Source organism: Adiantum capillus-veneris, chromosome 3 (assembly GCF_014529385.1).
Source record: "Adiantum capillus-veneris isolate H3 chromosome 3, ASM1452938v2, whole genome shotgun sequence".
In the NCBI taxonomy this organism is placed as follows: Eukaryota; Viridiplantae; Streptophyta; class Polypodiopsida; order Polypodiales; family Pteridaceae; genus Adiantum; species Adiantum capillus-veneris.
The window spans coordinates 22419800-22433870 of NC_140933.1; positions in this window are offsets into that span (position 1 = coordinate 22419800).

The window sequence follows — 14071 nt, forward strand, 5'->3', positions numbered from 1 at the left end:
GATCGCCAAATCCTCCCAAGAGGAAACGGTTAACCCATAGTCCTTCTCCTCGTCACTCCAAAAAGGGAAGAGAGGAAACAAAGGAAGAAAAGGGCAAGAAAGAGGTCACCCTCTTCTCCTTCTTCTTTACCTTCCTCCTCTTCCGACGAAAGAAATAGTTATTCTCTATAGAATACAAGAGGGGAGGACATTGCAAATCTTATCCTGCATGACGAAGGTCACAAAAGCTCAAGAAGTTCAAAGAGGTAGGAAAGAGTATCTCTTTTCTCACCTATGATGACACCTTTGGTGCTACCGACAAAGTATTGGCCTTCATCCAATAATTTGATGCGGCCTTTGTAGCTCAGGGTCTTTATATAGTTTGGACATGATGGTGGTTCTAACTTCTGAAGACATAAAATCCATCAATTTGGCAATGTTTAACGGCACCTTTTGGCCTTGAGTCCCTTGACATGGGGAAGATGGGATCTCCATTTCTTCGATAGGATCAGGTAGTCCCTCTGTAAACATTCTTTCCATCAAGAAGTGAGTACGCCCACTTTCCGATGACTTTAAGTCACTTTCTTCTTCGATGACACTAGGTATGTCCAAGGGACTAAGGACTTGGTGAGGTTGTTGTTGTGTAGGGAACACGGTGTCTGTAATCTGGATCTTCCTAGGTGCTGGTTCTAGATCCCTTTGGGTATCTTCTACCAAACTCCTTAATTGCTTGACTCGCTCAATCTCCTCTGTAGGGTTTGGGTAAGTTCCTATCTTCTTTTTGGATCCTGGCCATTGTGGCTCATGAAGATCTTCCTTGTTGGTTTCTATGTTAGTGGTCGTTTTGGTCTCCGTGGTTTCTCCTAACTCAAAATCTTCTTCAGCATCGGTCATATATACGGGGTCATCACTAGTCCCTATGTTGGTCTTTGAACTGGGGTCTGACTTCGCTGCTTTTTGCAATCTCTTTCTTTGTGTTTTCTTCTTTTTCTGAGATTGGGCAATTGATGCCGTGTCTCTTTCCTCAAGAATATAATTTTGTTTTTGGAGCATCGATCGTGTGAGTACGTTTACTAGTACCAAAGGTGTACTAGGTGATGGCTCCTTGGTAACTTCAATCAAGTTTAATGGCGTGATCTTCGGTGCATTTGGATTATTTGGACATTGGGCAATCAAATGATCTATGCCACATCGATTACACATGAGTATCAACATTGTAGACGTGCTCGCTTGATTGGTTTGCATTAGTGTGGCGTTCTTTTGTAGCCTATTAGGACACTCGGCTACACGATGTGGACCTCCACACTCATAGCATTGAAGAGGTGGTCTCTTAGCAGTGTAGTTGATATTTTGGCCTATTGCCGCAAGAGCGGCTACTTGATATACAGGTTTGACTTGTCCCCAATAGTGCTCCATGTAGTATTGTGGACTTTCTTCAAGCACATCCATCCCATAGGCAATATTAGGATCTATATCTTCCTCACAGCCTTCCAAAGAAGAAATAGATGACTCACAACCCACTTGATTCACAGAAGTGATTCTCGGATGTGGTGGTTGCGGTCCTAGCACTGGAGGTGGTAAGGGTGTTGTTTGAACAACATTTTGGGCCCTAGGGACCATGTGTTGTGCTGTTTGTTCAAGAGGTGGGGCCGGCATCAATGGAGGCACTCGAGGTGCATCTGTCCATGCTAAGGTTGGTTTATTGGCCATCGCGCGCTTAAATACTATGCAATCCTTAGCTTGATGACCATACCTCCCACCACAGGCATTGCGGTTCCCATTGAATTTTACTCTAAAAGTAGGGCATTCACTGGTACTATGCGGTCCATAGCATATTGAGCACCGTTGTTGCTCCCTTCTCGGATACATATGATTGTTTTGCGGAGCACGATTGTCTCTAAAACTCTCTTGAATAGCTTTGGTGAGAATTGCTAAAGTCATCTCAGATATCTTTGGCTCCTTAGCAATAGGCTTTAGGGTCATTGGCTGATGCTCTGATGCTTGTGAGCTAATAGATTTAGACTCAACAAACACTCTTTCTCCTTGAATCATTAAATTATCCTCCAATTGGATCGCATTGGTGGTGACTGCTTCCAAAGTGGTGATACCTCTAATGACTAGGCCGTTGTAGATATCCTCATGTCGTAATCCCCTAATGAATCCATCAAGCAATTGGTTATTGTTGAAGCCTTCATTTGGATTACAACGAGAATTCAAATGCTTCAAGCGACTTATAAAGTCTCTCACCGACTCTCCTTCCTCTCGTTGGGCTTTCTGGAGTTGAGAGGCTACACCCCAAAGCATTCCCTCTCGTATATATTCTTTTAAGAACAGTCTCCTAAGAGTAGGGTAAATCATTTTTTCTTCCACCCTTAGGGTTCTATACCAATCCCCAGCCTTTCCACTTAAGGTTAGGCTTAAAGCATTGCTCTTATGTAGGTCATTGTGTTCTCCTCGAGAATCGCATATTTGTTCAAACACTTCGATATGCTTTCTCACATCCCCGTCTCCACTAAATTTTTGTGTGAGCTTGGCTATTTGTACTGTCTTACTTCTAGGCTCTCTATCAGAAGTGTTACGCATATTCTCAGCAATAGATTGACCAATAGCTTGAGCAAATGTTGCCAAGTCACCTAAGTGAGCAGGCACTGTGGGTGAAGGCGCTCCAGAGACTACATGTGGAGTAGGTATTGGCATTGGGCTTGGCGCGTAGGAAGCCCTTGGGTTCCACGTTGGGTACGATGTTGTGCCATGTGGTGGTCCATAGTTCATATGGGTGGCCCTAGGCATAGCAGACGTCGGATGTGACATGCTAATGCTAGCCGGTATAGTCCCATGGAAATAAGAACTTGGGTGTTGTGGTTGTGTAGCATAGGTAGTTGAAACAATGGGAGGGGTATGGACTACATGAGTGTGATGACCCATAGGTGCATTCGATTGGTACGCACTTGTAGGTACTATTGCAGGCATTGAGCTACCATGTAGCGGTGCTTTACGAACAAACGAGGTCCATGGTGTGTTTCTTGGCATGCCGATCATTGGGGTAGGCATGGTAGCCGTGGTGTCATCAAGGGAAAGATGAGCTAGACTTGGAAAGGTGAAGCTATCACTTGTGGGCTCAGATTGCAATGAGACCCCTGGTGAAACAACATATGGGGGATCGATGGGACTCACTGGGGGAGTCTCCATTTGTGATAGACTGGGTTGTTTCCCTTTGCCCGTGTCTAAAAATCGCATAGGACCCGTCGAAGGTATGTTTATTCCTTGATTTTGCCTCTCAGATTGGATAATCCTATGGATGACATTGCAGATCATGTGTTGTTGTTCCTCTAGACTAGTGGCACTAGATGTGGATTGTACAACTTCTAACCAACCCACATGGCATGTGTAGCCCATGTATAGGTCGGTCAAAGTCTCCGTGTGTAGGTCATATTCCCAATTTTCATTGAGAAACACTCCATCCAAACTTGGTGTACTAAAGGGTTGCCTTGAGGTGGATGCAATGTTGCTTCCCGTGTTTTGACTTTTAGTCACCGCTACCTTAGAGGCGACTTTGGTAGGTGGTAGCTTGGTAGGGCCCTCATTAAATGAGGTAGGTAGAATGTCCACGTGGACACTCTGAGGGAGTGTGGGGTCTACAGGAGATGTGAATGGTGATTCTACTTGCCCACTCCCTTCGTTTACTTCACTAGCCGTAGGTTCAGAGCACGTAGCTCTACTAAAAGTTTCCATCAAACGACTAAAAACACTAGTTCCAGGTTGTTGGGCCAAGCTAGGTACGGTTTCATTTGTTCCCCCGGGGCTTTGTGTAAGATGCTCTTCCATAATATTGTAGTCAGAGGAAGAGTCGCTAGCCGCTATATTTGGGTCTTGGGTTGCACTACCTTGGGTCCCCGCTGAGGGCGTAGACCCTAGTGTGGAAGGATAGTGAGTACCCCCGTAAATCGAAGCACTAGCTAGTTGTTCGGACTCTAGCACACGACCAGAGCGTAGATACATGTGCTTTGGGTGTCCTACAAGTGTCGGCACGTACCCTCAAAGGTTACTTGCTTTGTTTTGTGGGTGTTTTGCACCCCGTTTTCTACTTGATTTTTTATTGTTTTCGATGTTTTTTGAATGTTTTTTAATGTTTGATTTTTTTTGATTAAAGTGTGTGATAGCTCGAAACGAACGTATCGCTTAGAGGGTCGTCGTGTGCTTTATAACACAATTTTCGGTCATCTGACATTCCGTTAATCCTCAAAAAATCGATTTTTAGCTACGTGTGAAGCTAAATTCGTTTTTTTAAAAAGGCGAAGACTGAGGCCTAGGCCTGAGCGTGAGCTTGGGCTTGGGTCTGGGCTTGGATCTTGGAGATAATCCCGATCTCGATCCTACCTTTAATTTTTTTTTATTTTTTTTATTTTTTAATAAAAAGGATAAGGTCGTCGCGGTCTGCGCGAGAGCACACACACACACACACACACACTCTATCTACCTACTTCTAACTAATACACCTACTCTTACACACTAACACACTCTATTAACTCTCACTAATCTACTTCCTACTTACTGTACACAGAAAACTAACTACCTTAATACAAAGAGAATAAACACAGAACCTTGAAATCTCCATTAACAAAGAAAACTAACTACCTTAATACACAAAAAATAAACACAGAACCTTTGAAAACTCCATTAAAAAAAAAAAAAAACACACAGTATAACAACAAATCCCTCTTCTCAACACACACACACACACACACACTCCTTCCTTACCTTTCCTACAATAGAAATATTACACCACGGAGAAGCACAGAGTGCTACTCGAGCTTAATGCACGGCATTCCCCGAAAACGGCGCCAAAAATGTGCGTGTATGTCGCACGTGTCAATGCAAGGAACTTGCCGATACACCGTGTGCGAGCCACAAATGGCTCCAAGCACACAACAAGCCTAAACTAGTAAGCTCAAAGAAGGCGATGGTGTGTGACTCACCGCTCTACGCTTGCTTCGTGGAGGATTCCTCGCCACGAAGAAGAAGGAGCCGCCGCTTCGCCGTGCTCAACCGCTTTGCCACCGCCGTGCCGTCGTCGCAATGCTCGATCGCACATACTCTCTCTCTCTCTCTCACTCTCACATACACACACACACAAGGAGGTGAAGAAGAAGAAGAAGATGGAGATGGAGATGGAGCAAGAGCACTCTTCTATTGCACAAATGAGAGAATGAGTGAATTTTAGGTTTAGTTGACTTTTATATGAGCTCGCCCCATTCACACTTGGGCGCCCATACTTAGCCAACTAATCCCTTGAATGTTCCAGTTAGAGTGCGCCTCTCATCGGCGATCACTCTTACCCTTTTCCTATTGGACCGACAAGCCTGGTACCTGACTACCAAATAAATAATACAATGTCCGCCGTAGATTACAATGTCCGTCGTAGGTGATAGGGTGTCCGTGAGCCGTGAGGGTTAACAAGGGAAAAGAGCATGTACATAGATGCTAACGAGTTGGGGAACACCATACCCTTGCAATAAAGGGAATCAAGAGGAATTAGGGTTGTCTAATTTCCTAAATGGATCCCAAGATGTTTTCATTAATGACATCCCTAATGAGCTACCTCTAAAATGAGGGATGATGACCATGCAATTGAGTTTCTACCAGGAAGCTCACTGCCTAACAAGCCTCCTTATAGAGTTTCACAAGTTCAACAAGAGGAGATCATGATGCAAGTGCATAAATTGGTGGACAAAGGGGATGGTGAGGTCTAGCTCCTCTCCATTTTGTTCACCATTGCTTTTAGTGCAAAAGAAAAACGGCACATATCACATGTGTGTCGACTATAGATCACTAAATAAGATCACTATCAAAAATAGATTTCCCATGCCGCGGGTAGAAGATCTATTTGATAATTTACAAGTTTTGGCATGACAAATGCTCAAGACGCATTCAAACTCATGATGGACAAAAATCTTCAGGCCATCCAAATTCTCTTGAAGAGTACAAGAGACACCTCTAGGTAACCTTTCAAGTTGTGAGAGAGAATAAGCTTTTCATTATTCAAAAGAAAAGTGAATTTTTCCTACAAGAGATTCAATATTTAGGTCACATTATCTCTAATGATGACACCCGTTGGATCCAATAGTTAGAGATAATAAAAGGATGGCCTAATCCAAGGAATCTACATGAGGTAAGAAGCTTCATAGGTATGTGTGCATACTATAGATACTTCATAGAAAAAATTCTCGCTAATAGCAGGCCCATTACATGACTTAACAAAAAGAAACGTTAAGTATTCATGGACTGCAAAAGTGCAAGAAGCATTTGAGAAGCTTAAGGAGAATCTTATCTATCAAAATGTGCTCACACTATTAGATCTCTCAAAGCCATTTGAGGTCCAATGTGATGCTTGTCGTAATTGCCTTGGAGCTATTTTGCTTCGAGAAGGGCATGCCATAGCATATGAGAATCAAAGACTCAACTTCGATAAGTGAGTATGGGGAAAATACGAAAAAGAGCTACTAGCTATTCTTTATGCCATAAACACGTGGAAACACTGTCTCTTGGGGACTCCATTCATCCTACGAATGGATCACAAAGCCTCAAGAACTTCATGACGCAGACCAAGCTCTCCAACAAACAAATGAGGTGGGAAATTTTTCTTTTGCAATTTAAATTTCATATTGCTCACATTGTTGGCAAGCACATTTAAGTGGTCGATGCACTTTCAAAATGACCAAGGGTAAATGTGGTGTCTATAGCAACTCACAATGATTTATCTTTTATGATAGATGAGTACACTACTGACCAAGACTTTAAGTATGTAATTACAGCCTTTGCAATAGGGAAGAAAAAAGAACCAATCACCTTGAAGGATGGTTATCTTCCAAAAGGCAATAGGCTATGTGTTAATCACCCATACAATACGAAAGTCATATATGAATCCCATACTTCTCCTTATGCGGGGCAAAGAGGGATTCCATAGTCTACTCTTCAAGGAGTAGGAATGTATTTCTGTTGGTCTACCATGAAAAGTAACCATACAAGAGTATGTTTCAAAATGCATGGTATACCAAAAGTTGAAAATTGATCAAGGGAAGCAACTTGGATTGTTTCAATTGATGTTAACCCTCATGCACATTCCTATCACCTACGATGGACATTGTATTATTTATTTGGTAGAGTCAGGTACCGGGCTTGTCAGTCCAATAGGAAAAGGGTAAGAGTGATCGCCGATGAGAGGCGCACTCTAACTGGAACATTCAAGGGATTAGTTGGCTAAGCATAAGTGCCCAAGTGTGAATGGGGCAAGCTCATATAAAAGTAAACTAAACCTAAAATTCACTCATTCTCTCATTTGTGCAATTGAAGAGTGTTGTTGCTCCATCTCCATCTTCTTCTTCTTCATCTCCTTGTGTGTGTGTGTGTGTATGAGAGAGAGAGAGAGAGAGAGAGAGAGAGAGAGAGAGAGAGAGAGAGAGAGAGAGAGAGAGCGATTGAGCATTGCGGCGGCACAACGGCAGCGAGGCGGTTGAGCGCGGCGTAGCGGTGTCTCCCTCTTCTTCGTGGCGAGGAATCCTCCACGACAGGAAGCGTAGAGCGGTGAGTGGCACACCAACGCCATCTTTGAGCTTACTAGTTTAGGCTTGTTGTGTGCTTGGAGCCATTTGTGGCTCGCACACAGTGTATCGACAAGTTCCTTGCATTGACACGTGCAACATACGCGCAAATTTCTGGCGCCGTTGCCAGGGAATGCCATACAGTAAGCTTGAATGGCACTCTGTGCTTCTTTTGTGGTGCAATTTCAATTCTAGGAACAATAGGGAAGGAGGGTGTGTGTGTTGAGAAGAAGGATTTTGTGTTACTACTGTGTATTTTTTTTTGTTAATGGAGTTTTCAAAGGTACTGTGTTTTTCCTCTGTGTAAGGTGTTAGTATTAAGGTTGTTAGTTCTGTGTAATGTAGTGTACAGTAAGTAGGAAGTAGATCTGTGAGAGCTAAAAGAGTGTGTTAGTGTGTAACAGTAGGTGTATTAGTTGGAAGTAGGTAGGTAGAGTGTGTGTGTGCTCGCGCGCAGGCCGCGACCACCTTATCCCAAAAAAAATAAAATAAAAATAAAAGGTAGGACTAGGATCAGGAATATCTCCCAGACCCAAGCCCAGACCCAAGCCCAAGCTCACGCTCATGCTTAGGCCTCAGTCGCCTTTTAAAATTACGAATTTTAGCTTCACACGTAGCTAAAAATCGATTTTTTGAGGACCAACGGAGCTTTAGGTGACCGAACGTTGTGCTGTAAAAGCACACCACAACCCCTCTGAGTGATATGCTCGTTTTGAGCTATCACACACTTAAAAAAAACCAATCATTCAAAAATATTAAAAAACATAAGAAAACGAGTGAAAACGGACGCCTAAAAAAGTAAGCGGTTAATCTTCGAGGTTATTCACCAACACTTGTAGGGTGTCAAAGGCACATAATCTTAGGTTCCCACATCTGCGCTCTGGTCGTGTGCTAGAGACGAAGCAACTAGAGAGAATATCAACTTACGCGAGTTCTCAATATCCACCTATCTTAGGTTCCCGGCCCTCGGCGGGGACCCAAGGTAGTACAAACCAAGACCCGAACATAGCGGCTAGTGACTCTTCCTCTGACTACGACATCATGGAGGGTTTCCCAATGCCTAATCCCGATAGCTCAAGCCAAGACATGCATGCCATGGGCCCACGGTCCGGGCCGAGCGTGCTTAGCCGCTTGAAGGAAACCTTTAGTAGAGCCACTCGCTCCGAACATGGAGCTAATGATGTAAATGAGGGGGGTGGGGAAGTAAATTCTCCATTCATGACCAACGTAGCCTATTCCCTTAGAGAATGTGCACGTGAATACTTCATTCACTGCACCTCGTGACTCTTCAGAGTTATTTTCCTCCGAGGTCATATTACCCGATGGTAGAAGCCTTGTCGAAGTGCAAAAGGTTGAGCGGTATATCCTTGTAGTGAGGGAAAAGGAAGTCGAGAGCTTATGCAAGGCGGAGCAACGAAGGGAGTTAAAATCAAAAGCTTCTATGTCAATATCTTTGCTAGGAGAGCAATCGAGTGCTCCTGACTTAGCAACCGCTAAGGGCCAACCCCTAGAAAGCAACATTGCATCTAGCTCAAAGGACACCCCTAGCACCTCAATCCTAGATGGAGTGTTCTTAAATGAGAACTGGGAGTACTAACTACAAACAGAAACTCTGACCGACCTATACACAGGTCACACTTATCACGTGGATTGGTTAGATGTCCTACAATCCACAATGGGTGCTACTAGTGTGGAGGATAACCAACAAAGATTTTGTGAGGTCATCCACAGGGTCATTGAGTTAGAGAGACAGAACAAGGGGATCAACATGCCTTCAACGGGTCTCATGAGATTCTTAGATATAGGAAAGGCTAAACAACCGACCTTATCGCAAATGGAGACTCCCTCGGTAAGCCCGATGGATCCTCCATATGTTGTTTCTCCAGGGGTCTCAGTGCAATTTGAGTCCACAAGTGATAGCTTCACCTTTCCAAGTCTAGCTCATCTTTCCCTTGATGACACCACGGCTACCATGCCTACCCCAATGATGGGCATGCCGAGAAACATGCCATGGACCTCATTTGTTAGTAAAGCACCACTACATGGTAGCTCAATGCCTGCAACAGTACCTACAAGTGTGTACCAATCGTATGCACCTATGGGTCATCGCCCTCATGTAGTCCCTACCCCTCCCATTGTTTCAACTACCTGTGCTCCACAACCACAACACCCAAGTTCTTATTTCCTTGGGACTATACCGGCTAGCATTAGCATGTCACATCGAATGTCTGCTATGCCTAGGGCCACCCACATGAACTTTGGGCCACCACATGGCACAACACCATACCAAACATGGAACCCAAGGGCTTCCTACGCGCCAAGCCCAATGCCAATACCTACTCCACATGTAGTCTCTGGAGCGCCTTCACCCACGGTGGCTGCTCACTTAGGTGACTTGGCAACATTTGCTCAAGCTATTGGTCGATCTATTGTTGAGAATATGCGTAACACGCCTGATAGAGAGCCTAGAAGTAAGGCAGTACAAATAGCCAAGCTCACACAAAAATTTAGTGGAGACGAGGATGTGAGAAAGCATATCGAAGTGTTTGAACAAATATGCGATTCTCTAGGAGAACACAATGACCTGCATAAGAGTAATGCTTTAAGCCTAACCTTAAATAGAAAGGCAAGGGATTGGTATAGAACCCTAAGGGTGGAAGGAACAACGATTTACCCTACTCTTACGAGATTGTTCTTGAAAGAATACATACGACAGGGAGTGCTTTGGGGTGTAGCCTCTCAGCTCCAGAAAGCCCAACGAGAAGAAGGAGAGTCGGTGAGAGACTTTATTAGTGGCTTAAAGCATTTGAATTCTCGTTGTAATCCAAATGAACGCTTCAACAATAACCAATTGCTCGATAGATTTATTCGGGGATTACGACATGAGGATATCTATAATGGCCTAGTCATTAGAGGTATCACCACTTGGGAAGCAGTCACCACCAATGCGATCCAATTGGAGGATAATTTAATGATTCAAGGAGAAAGAGTGTCTGTTGAGTCTAAATCTATTAGCTCACAAGCATCGGGGCATCAACCAATGACCCTAAAGCCTATTGCTAAGGAGCCAAAGATATCTGAGATGACTTTAGCAATTCTCACCAAAGCTATTCAAGAGAGTTTTAGAGACAATCGTGCTCCGCAAAACAATCATATGTATCCGAGAAGGGAGCAACAACGGTGCTCAATATGCTATGGACCGCCTAGTACCAATGAATGCCCTACTTTTAGAGTAAAATTCAATGGGAACCGCAATGCCTGTGGTGGGAGGTATGGTCATCAAGCTAAGGATTGCATAGTATTTAAGCGCGCGATGGCCAATAAACCAACCTTAGCATGGACAGATGCACCTCGAGTGCCTACATTGATGCCGGCCCCACCTCTTGAACAAACAGCACAACACATGGTCTCTAGGGCCCAAAGTGTTGTTCAAACAACACCCTTACCACCTCCAGTGCTAGGACCGCAACCACCACATCCGAGAATCACTTCTGTGAATCAAGTGGGTTGTGAATCATCTATTGCTTGTTTGGAAGGCTGTGAGGAAGATATAGATACTAATATTGCCTATGGGATGGATGTGGTTGAAGAAAGTCCACAATACTACATGGAGGACTATTGGGTACAATTCAAACCTGTATATCAAGTAGCCGCTCTTGCTACAAGAGCCCAAAATATCAATTACACTGCTAAGAGACCACCTCTTCAATGCTATGAGTGTGGAGGTCCGCATCGTGTAGCCGAGTGTACTATTAGGCTACAAAAGAACGCCACATTGCAAACCAGTCAATCGAGCACATCTACAATGCCAATACTCATGTGTAATCGATGTGGCATAGATCATTTGATTGCCCAATGTCCAAATAATCCAAATGAACCGAAGATCACGCCATTAAACTTGATTGAAGTTACCAAGGAGCCATCACAAAGTACACCTGTGGTACCAGTAAATGTACTCACACAATCGATAGATAGAAACCAACAAGGAAGATGTTCATGAGCCACAATGGGCAGGATCCAAGAAGAAGATAGGAACTTATCGAAACCCTACAGAGGAGATTGAGAGAGTCAAGCAATTAAGGAGTTTGGTAGAAGATACCCAAAGGGATCTAGAACAAGCACCTAGGCAGATCCAGATTATAGACACCATGTTCCCTACGCAACAACAACCTCACCAAGTCCATAGACCCTTAGCCATACCTAGTGTCATCCAAGAAGAAAGTGACTTAAAGTCATGGGAAAGTGGGCGTACTCACTTCTTGATGGAAAAAATGTTTACAGAGGGACGACATGTTCCTATCGAAGAAATGGAGATCCTATCTTCCCCACGTCAAGGGATTGAAGTCCAAAAGGTGCCGTTAAACATTGCCAAATTGATGGATTTCATGTCTTCAGAAGTTAGAACCACCATCATGTCCAAACTATATAAAGACCCTGAGCTAGTCTCAGCTCTTCGAGCCTTCCTCAATGGAGAACTAAAATTTGGGCTACCACAATTTGCACAGATGGATGGAGCTGGGGAGATGCCAACAGAGGAGGAACACTTAGATCCACAACCCAACCTAGATGAGAACCTTGTTATAGAAATACCTGTTAGCAAGTTGATGGTGGCGTTGGGGTTAGCATTGTGACTAAAAATTGCTGGGAAACTATGGGAAGACCTCACCTTGCGACCACAGCCATAGTAGTGAAGATGGCCAATGGATGTATTGTTAAACCTATTGGGATGCTAGAAGATCTCAAGATCAAGGTCTTTGGACATAAAATAAGAGTTCCCTTCATTGTTATGGATTTCTCCAAACACACTTTAGCATCGGAGATTATCTTAGGACGTCCTTTCATGAGGGAAGCAAAAATGATGCATGACTGGTTTAAAAACCATGTCTACTTGCAGTTCCAAGATTCTGTCATTCGAGTGGATCTTGTGACTGGTCGAGCACATCCTGTAGGAAATAGGTTTATAATTCATCATAGATCTGATACCAGAATCCACTCGGCCCCATTGTAGTATTGTTACACGTGTCAAGCGGACATTGATGTTGGCGAAGATTCTCCTTATATGGATGTACTACTTGGTATGACTGAGTCGAACAATGTGGATTGGGTCCACCTAGCAGCAACCATAGACACTTGGGGAAACAGGGCGACGACCTGGGTAACACTTGAGGGGGATGAAATGCCCGTACCCTTAAATATGCTATAAGCAATGCATATAGCTTCTGACAAGACTCACGCTAATGTAACGAAGAAAACATACAAGTGGGTCCCTAAAGCTTCTTTAGCGACCATAGCTAGTGCTAAAAAACAGAAGACTTGTAAGAAATGTACCATTCGCTCCAAGAAAAGTAAAAAAATGTTGCGATGGTTTCCTAAAAAACTATTGGAAGCCCAAGGCTACTATGAAGGAAATGATCAAATCTGGGTGCCAAAACGTAGATTGTGTTCTAATCTGTCACCTGACCCATGCAAGCCCAATCCTGTACCTTCAAAACAAATTGAGGATCGCGGAAAGAAAAAAAATCACAGAATGCTACACACCCTCTCCAGAGCTAGTTTGGGTACCAAAGAAAAAACGATTTGTTCCACCTATCTCAGGAAGGGGGGAGTCCATGAAGCTTCTAGCTCCTCATATAATGCATCTGTAGAAGTAAAAGCTTCTCCACAGTCTCCACCTACAATAGTGGACCTCCATGAAGCTACAAAGCAATCCACACCTCCCAGTGTTCAAGAATCACCTGATGAACCATTCAAGCTCGATCATGGGAGAGTACCTTACCACCCTTGCAACTCGACGAGGCACCTAAAGTAGAAAACTTATGGCAAAAATCCTCACCTATTACCAACTGGAACAATTGGTTTCAAAGGGTGACGAACACATTTCAAACGGTATGATCTACTCACTTCTCAACCTTCCTCCCTGACCTCTCAATCTCCCAATCTTAGGGCATATATATATAAAGCCTTATACTCACAAAAACCAAAAATAATAAAGAGCAAGAGCAATCAGCAAACGAGCATGCACAATAAAAGTCAAAACATTGACCCAGACCTACACATTTACATCTGGTACACTGAAACAGAAACCTATGCAGTAAAACACCTTTGATCGTCATCACTCGAGTGATGGAGGGTAGGTAGAATTAGTACGATAGGAGTGTTTCTGTTTTAGAGTTGAGTGATTAGCAAAGTTCCTTTTTCCCACTGATGTGTCTCCTAGAGGTATTGTTTGTGTTTCCTAGTGTGTATAGGAACGTGTTGCTGTTGTTGAGATTTGGACCTTCATGGAATCTTTCTCTCCTTCACACTTCAAATCAAGCGCGACCATCAACACAAACAGGTGTTTCTTGTTTATTAGCATTGCCTCTTATCTATTTTGCATCCATGTTTGTCTGCTTTAATTGTGATTGGTAGCATAATATTCAGCGCATTTGCTTAGTATCATATATTAAATTCAATGTAATTTTTTGTCATAATCACTTGTTTAGATTTGAAAA